This window comes from Ascaphus truei, unplaced genomic scaffold (assembly GCF_040206685.1).
Source record: "Ascaphus truei isolate aAscTru1 unplaced genomic scaffold, aAscTru1.hap1 HAP1_SCAFFOLD_133, whole genome shotgun sequence".
NCBI lineage: Eukaryota > Metazoa > Chordata > Amphibia > Anura > Ascaphidae > Ascaphus > Ascaphus truei.
In genome coordinates, this window is record NW_027454207.1 from 713113 (window position 1) to 719258 (window position 6146).

Consider the following 6146-nt stretch of genomic DNA (forward strand, 5'->3'; position numbering starts at 1 on the left):
TAAATATATTTTATGCACTGTATATGAGCTGGCGATTTCTAAGTCTGTGGTTCCGAGAGGGGGTAACCAGGCTCACTAATAAAGGTCAAGCCACTTGCCTGCCAGAATGCCCTGCTTCAGCACAGACCAGAAAGGCATTGTGATAAGCGTTTCCCCGGTATAGTCAGGGGTTAATGGGAGTCGTCCCCGTCCCCCCAGTATACGGCCAGAACCATGGACCCGGTACTTGTGGTTCGGACTGTCTCCAACCAGCCATAATGTTGTGAGAGTGAAATTATGTCTAAGTCCAGCTTTGGTACATTAGAAGCAACTCTGAAACTTAACCTAAGCGTTTTTCGAAGCTACTTTTTGGCTAACTTCTTATAGGAAGGTCTAGGAGCTCTGAAAATGAACGTGCGCGTCTTTCACTCTTCCCGAGGGACTTAGAAGAATTTTGTGATATTTTTTATTAAAATGGTGTATAAGGGTTTATATATAAATATATTTTATGCACTGTATATGAGCTGGCGATTTCTAAGTCTGTGGTTCCGAGAGGGGGTAACCAGGCTCACTAATAAAGGTCAAGCCACTTGCCTGCCAGAATGCCCTGCTTCAGCACAGACCAGAAAGGCATTGTGATAAGCGTATCCCCGGTATAGACAGGGGTTAATGGGAGTCGTCCCCGTCCCCCCAGTATACGGCCAGAACCATGGACCCGGTACTTGTGGTTCGGACTGTCTCCAACCAGCCATAATGTTGTGAGAGTGAAATTATGTCTAAGTCCAGCTTTGGTACATTAGAAGCAACTCTGAAACTTAACCTAAGCGTTTTTCGAAGCTACTTTTTGGCTAACTTCTTATAGGAAGGTCTAAGAGCTCTGAAAATGAACGTGCGCGTCTTTCACTCTTCCCGAGGGACTTAGAAGAATTTTGTGATATTTTTTATTAAAATGGTGTATAAGGGTTTATATATAAATATATTTTATGCACTGTATATGAGCTGGCGATTTCTAAGTCTGTGGTTCCGAGAGGGGGTAACCAGGCTCACTAATAAAGGTCAAGCCACTTGCCTGCCAGAATGCCCTGCTTCAGCACAGACCAAAAAGGCATTGTGATAAGCGTATCCCCGGTATAGTCAGGGGTTAATGGGAGTCGTCCCCGTCCCCCCAGTATACGGCCAGAACCATGGACCCGGTACTTGTGGTTCGGACTGTCTCCAACCAGCCATAATGTTGTGAGAGTGAAATTATGTCTAAGTCCAGCTTTGGTACATTAGAAGCAACTCTGAAACTTAACCTAAGCATTTTTCGAAGCTACTTTTTGGCTAACTTCTTATAGGAAGGTCTAGGAGCTCTGAAAATGAACGTGCGCGTCTTTCACTCTTCCCGAGGGACTTAGAAGAATTTTGTGATATTTTTTATTAAAATGGTGTATAAGGGTTTATATATAAATATATTTTATGCACTGTATATGAGCTGGCGATTTCTAAGTCTGTGGTTCCGAGAGGGGGTAACCAGGCTCACTAATAAAGGTCAAGCCACTTGCCTGCCACAATGCCCTGCTTCAGCACAGACCAGAAAGGCATTGTGATAAGCGTATCCCCGGTATAGTCAGGGGTTAATGGGAGTCGTCCCCGTCCCCCCAGTATACGGCCAGAACCATGGACCCGGTACTTGTGGTTCGGACTGTCTCCAACCAGCCATAATGTTGTGAGAGTGAAATTATGTCTAAGTCCAGCTATGGTACATTAGAAGCAACTCTGAAACTTAACCTAAGCGTTTTTCGAAGCTACTTTTTGGCTAACTTCTTATAGGAAGGTCTAGGAGCTCTGAAAATGAACGTGCGCGTCTTTCACTCTTCCCGAGGGACTTAGAAGAATTTTGTGATATTTTTTATTAAAATGGTGTATAAGGGTTTATATATAAATATATTTTATGCACTGTATATGAGCTGGCGATTTCTAAGTCTGTGGTTCCGAGAGGGGGTAACCAGGCTCACTAATAAAGGTCAAGCCACTTGCCTGCCAGAATGCCCTGCTTCAGCACAGACCAGAAAGGCATTGTGATAAGCGTTTCCCCGGTATAGTCAGGGGTTAATGGGAGTCGTCCCCGTCCCCCCAGTATACGGCCAGAACCATGGACCCGGTACTTGTGGTTCGGACTGTCTCCAACCAGCCATAATGTTGTGAGAGTGAAATTATGTCTAAGTCCAGCTTTGGTACATTAGAAGCAACTCTGAAACTTAACCTAAGCGTTTTTCGAAGCTACTTTTTGGCTAACTTCTTATAGGAAGGTCTAGGAGCTCTGAAAATGAACGTGCGCGTCTTTCACTCTTCCCGAGGGACTTAGAAGAATTTTGTGATATTTTTTATTAAAATGGTGTATAAGGGTTTATATATAAATATATTTTATGCACTGTATATGAGCTGGCGATTTCTAAGTCTGTGGTTCCGAGAGGGGGTAACCAGGCTCACTAATAAAGGTCAAGCCACTTGCCTGCCAGAATGCCCTGCTTCAGCACAGACCAGAAAGGCATTGTGATAAGCGTTTCCCCGGTATAGTCAGGGGTTAATGGGAGTCGTCCCCGTCCCCCCAGTATACGGCCAGAACCATGGACCCGGTACTTGTGGTTCGGACTGTCTCCAACCAGCCATAATGTTGTGAGAGTGAAATTATGTCTAAGTCCAGCTTTGGTACATTAGAAGCAACTCTGAAACTTAACCTAAGCGTTTTTCGAAGCTACTTTTTGGCTAACTTCTTATAGGAAGGTCTAGGAGCTCTGAAAATGAACGTGCGCGTCTTTCACTCTTCCCGAGGGACTTAGAAGAATTTTGTGATATTTTTTATTAAAATGGTGTATAAGGGTTTATATATAAATATATTTTATGCACTGTATATGAGCTGGCGATTTCTAAGTCTGTGGTTCCGAGAGGGGGTAACCAGGCTCACTAATAAAGGTCAAGCCACTTGCCTGCCAGAATGCCCTGCTTCAGCACAGACCAGAAAGGCATTGTGATAAGCGTATCCCCGGTATAGACAGGGGTTAATGGGAGTCGTCCCCGTCCCCCCAGTATACGGCCAGAACCATGGACCCGGTACTTGTGGTTCGGATTGTCTCCAACCAGCCATAATGTTGTGAGAGTGAAATTATGTCTAAGTCCAGCTTTGGTACATTAGAAGCAACTCTGAAACTTAACCTAAGCGTTTTTCGAAGCTACTTTTTGGCTAACGTCTTATAGGAAGGTCTAGGAGCTCTGAAAATGAACGTGCGCGTCTTTCACTCTTCCCGAGGGACTTAGAAGAATTTTGTGATATTTTTTATTAAAATGGTGTATAAGGGTTTATATATAAATATATTTTATGCACCGTATATGAGCTGGCGATTTCTAAGTCTGTGGTTCCGAGAGGGGGTAACCAGGCTCACTAATAAAGGTCAAGCCACTTGCCTGCCAGAATGCCCTGCTTCAGCACAGACCAGAAAGGCATTGTGATAAGCGTATCCCCGGTATAGTCAGGGGTTAATGGGAGTCGTCCCCGTTCCCCCAGTATACGGCCAGAACCATGGACCCGGTACTTGTGGTTCGGACTGTCTCCAACCAGTCATAATGTTGTGAGAGTGAAATTATGTCAAAGTCCAGCTTTGGTACATTAGAAGCAACTCTGAAACTTAACCTAAGCGTTTTTCGAAGCTACTTTTTGGCTAACTTCTTATAGGAAGGTCTAGGAGCTCTGAAAATGAACGTGCGCGTCTTTCACTTTTCCCGAGGGACTTAGAAGAATTTTGTGATATTTTTTATAAAAATGGTGTATAAGGGTATATATATAAATATATTTTATGCACTGTATATGAGCTGGCGATTTCTAAGTCTGTGGTTCCGAGAGGGGGTAACCAGGCTCACTAATAAAGGTCAAGCCACTTGGCTGCCAGAATTCCCTCCTTCAGCACAGACCAGAAAGGCATTGTGATAAGCGTATCCCCGGTATAGTCAGGGGTTAATGGGAGTCGTCCCCGTCCCCCCAGTATACGGCCAGAACCATGGACCCGGTACTTGTGGTTCGGACTGTCTCCAACCAGCCATAATGTTGTGAGAGTGAAATTATGTCTAAGTCCAGCTTTGGTACATTAGAAGCAACTCTGAAACTTAACCTAAGCGTTTTTCGAAGCTACTTTTTGGCTAACTTCTTATAGGAAGGTCTAGGAGCTCTGAAAATGAACGTGCGCGTCTTTCACTCTTCCCGAGGGACTTAGAAGAATTTTGTGATATTTTTTATAAAAATGGTGTATAAGGGTATATATATAAATATATTTTATGCACTGTATATGAGCTGGCGATTTCTAAGTCTGTGGTTCCGAGAGGGGGTAACCAGGCTCACTAATAAAGGTCAAGCCACTTGCCTGCCAGAATGCCCTGCTTCAGCACAGACCAGAAAGGCATTGTGATAAGCGTATCCCCGGTATAGTCAGGGGTTAATGGGAGTCGTCCCCGTCCCCCCAGTATACGGCCAGAACCATGGACCCGGTACTTGTGGTTCGGACTGTCTCCAACCAGCCATAATGTTGTGAGAGTGAAATTATGTCTAAGTCCAGCTTTGGTACATTAGAAGCAACTCTGAAACTTAACCTAAGCGTTTTTCGAAGCTACTTTTTGGCTAACTTCTTATAGGAAGGTCTAGGAGCTCTGAAAATGAACGTGCGCGTCTTTCACTCTTCCCGAGGGACTTAGAAGAATTTTGTGATATTTTTTATAAAAATGGTGTATAAGGGTATATATATAAATATATTTTATGCACTGTATATGAGCTGGCGATTTCTAAGTCTGTGGTTACGAGAGGGGGTAACCAGGCTCACTAATAAAGGTCAAGCAACTTGGCTGCCAGAATTCCCTCCTTCAGCACAGACCAGAAAGGCATTGTGATAAGCGTATCCCCGGTATAGTCAGGGGTTAATGGGAGTCGTCTCCGTCCCCCCAGTATACGGCCAGAACCATGGACCCGGTACTTGTGGTTCGGACTGTCTCCAACCAGCCATAATGTTGTGAGAGTGAAATTATGTCTAAGTCCAGCTTTGGTACATTAGAAGCAACTCTGAAACTTAACCTAAGCGTTTTTCGAAGCTACTTTTTGGCTAACTTCTTATAGGAAGGTCTAAGAGCTCTGAAAATGAACGTGCTCGTCTTTCACTCTTCCCGAGGGACTTAGAAGAATTTTGTGATATTTTTTATTAAAATGGTGTATAAGGGTTTATATATAAATATATTTTATGCACTGTATATGAGCTGGCGATTTCTAAGTCTGTGGTTCCGAGAGGGGGTAACCAGGCTCACTAATAAAGGTCAAGCCACTTGCCTGCCAGAATGCCCTGCTTCAGCACAGACCAGAAAGGCATTGTGATAAGCGTATCCCCGGTATAGTCAGGGGTTAATGGGAGTCGTCCCCGTCCCCCCAGTATACGGCCAGAACCATGGACCCGGTACTTGTGGTTCGGACTGTCTCCAACCAGCCATAATGTTGTGAGAGTGAAATTATGTCTAAGTCCAGCTTTGGTACATTAGAAGCAACTCTGAAACTTAACCTAAGCGTTTTTCGAAGCTACTTTTTGGCTAACTTCTTATAGGAAGGTCTAGGAGCTCTGAAAATGAACGTGCGCGTCTTTCACTCTTCCCGAGGGACTTAGAAGAATTTTGTGATATTTTTTATTAAAATGGTGTATAAGGGTTTATATATAAATATATTTTATGCACTGTATATGAGCTGGCGATTTCTAAGTCTGTGGTTCCAAGAGGGGGTAACCAGGCTCACTAATAAAGGTCAAGCCACTTGCCTGCCAGAATGCCCTGCTTCAGCACAGACCAGAAAGGCATTGTGATAAGCGTATCCCCGGTATAGTTAGGGGTTAATGGGAGTCGTCCCCGTCCCCCCAGTATACGGCTAGAACCATGGACCCGGTACTTGTGGTTCGGACTGTCTCCAACCAGCCATAATGTTGTGAGAGTGAAATTATGTCTAAGTCCAGCTTTGGTACATTAGAAGCAACTCTGAAACTTAACCTAAGCGTTTTTCGAAGCTACTTTTTGGCTAACTTCTTATAGGAAGGTCTAGGAGCTCTGAAAATGAACGTGCGCGACTTTCACTCTTCCCGAGGGACTTAGAAGAATTTTGTGATATTTTT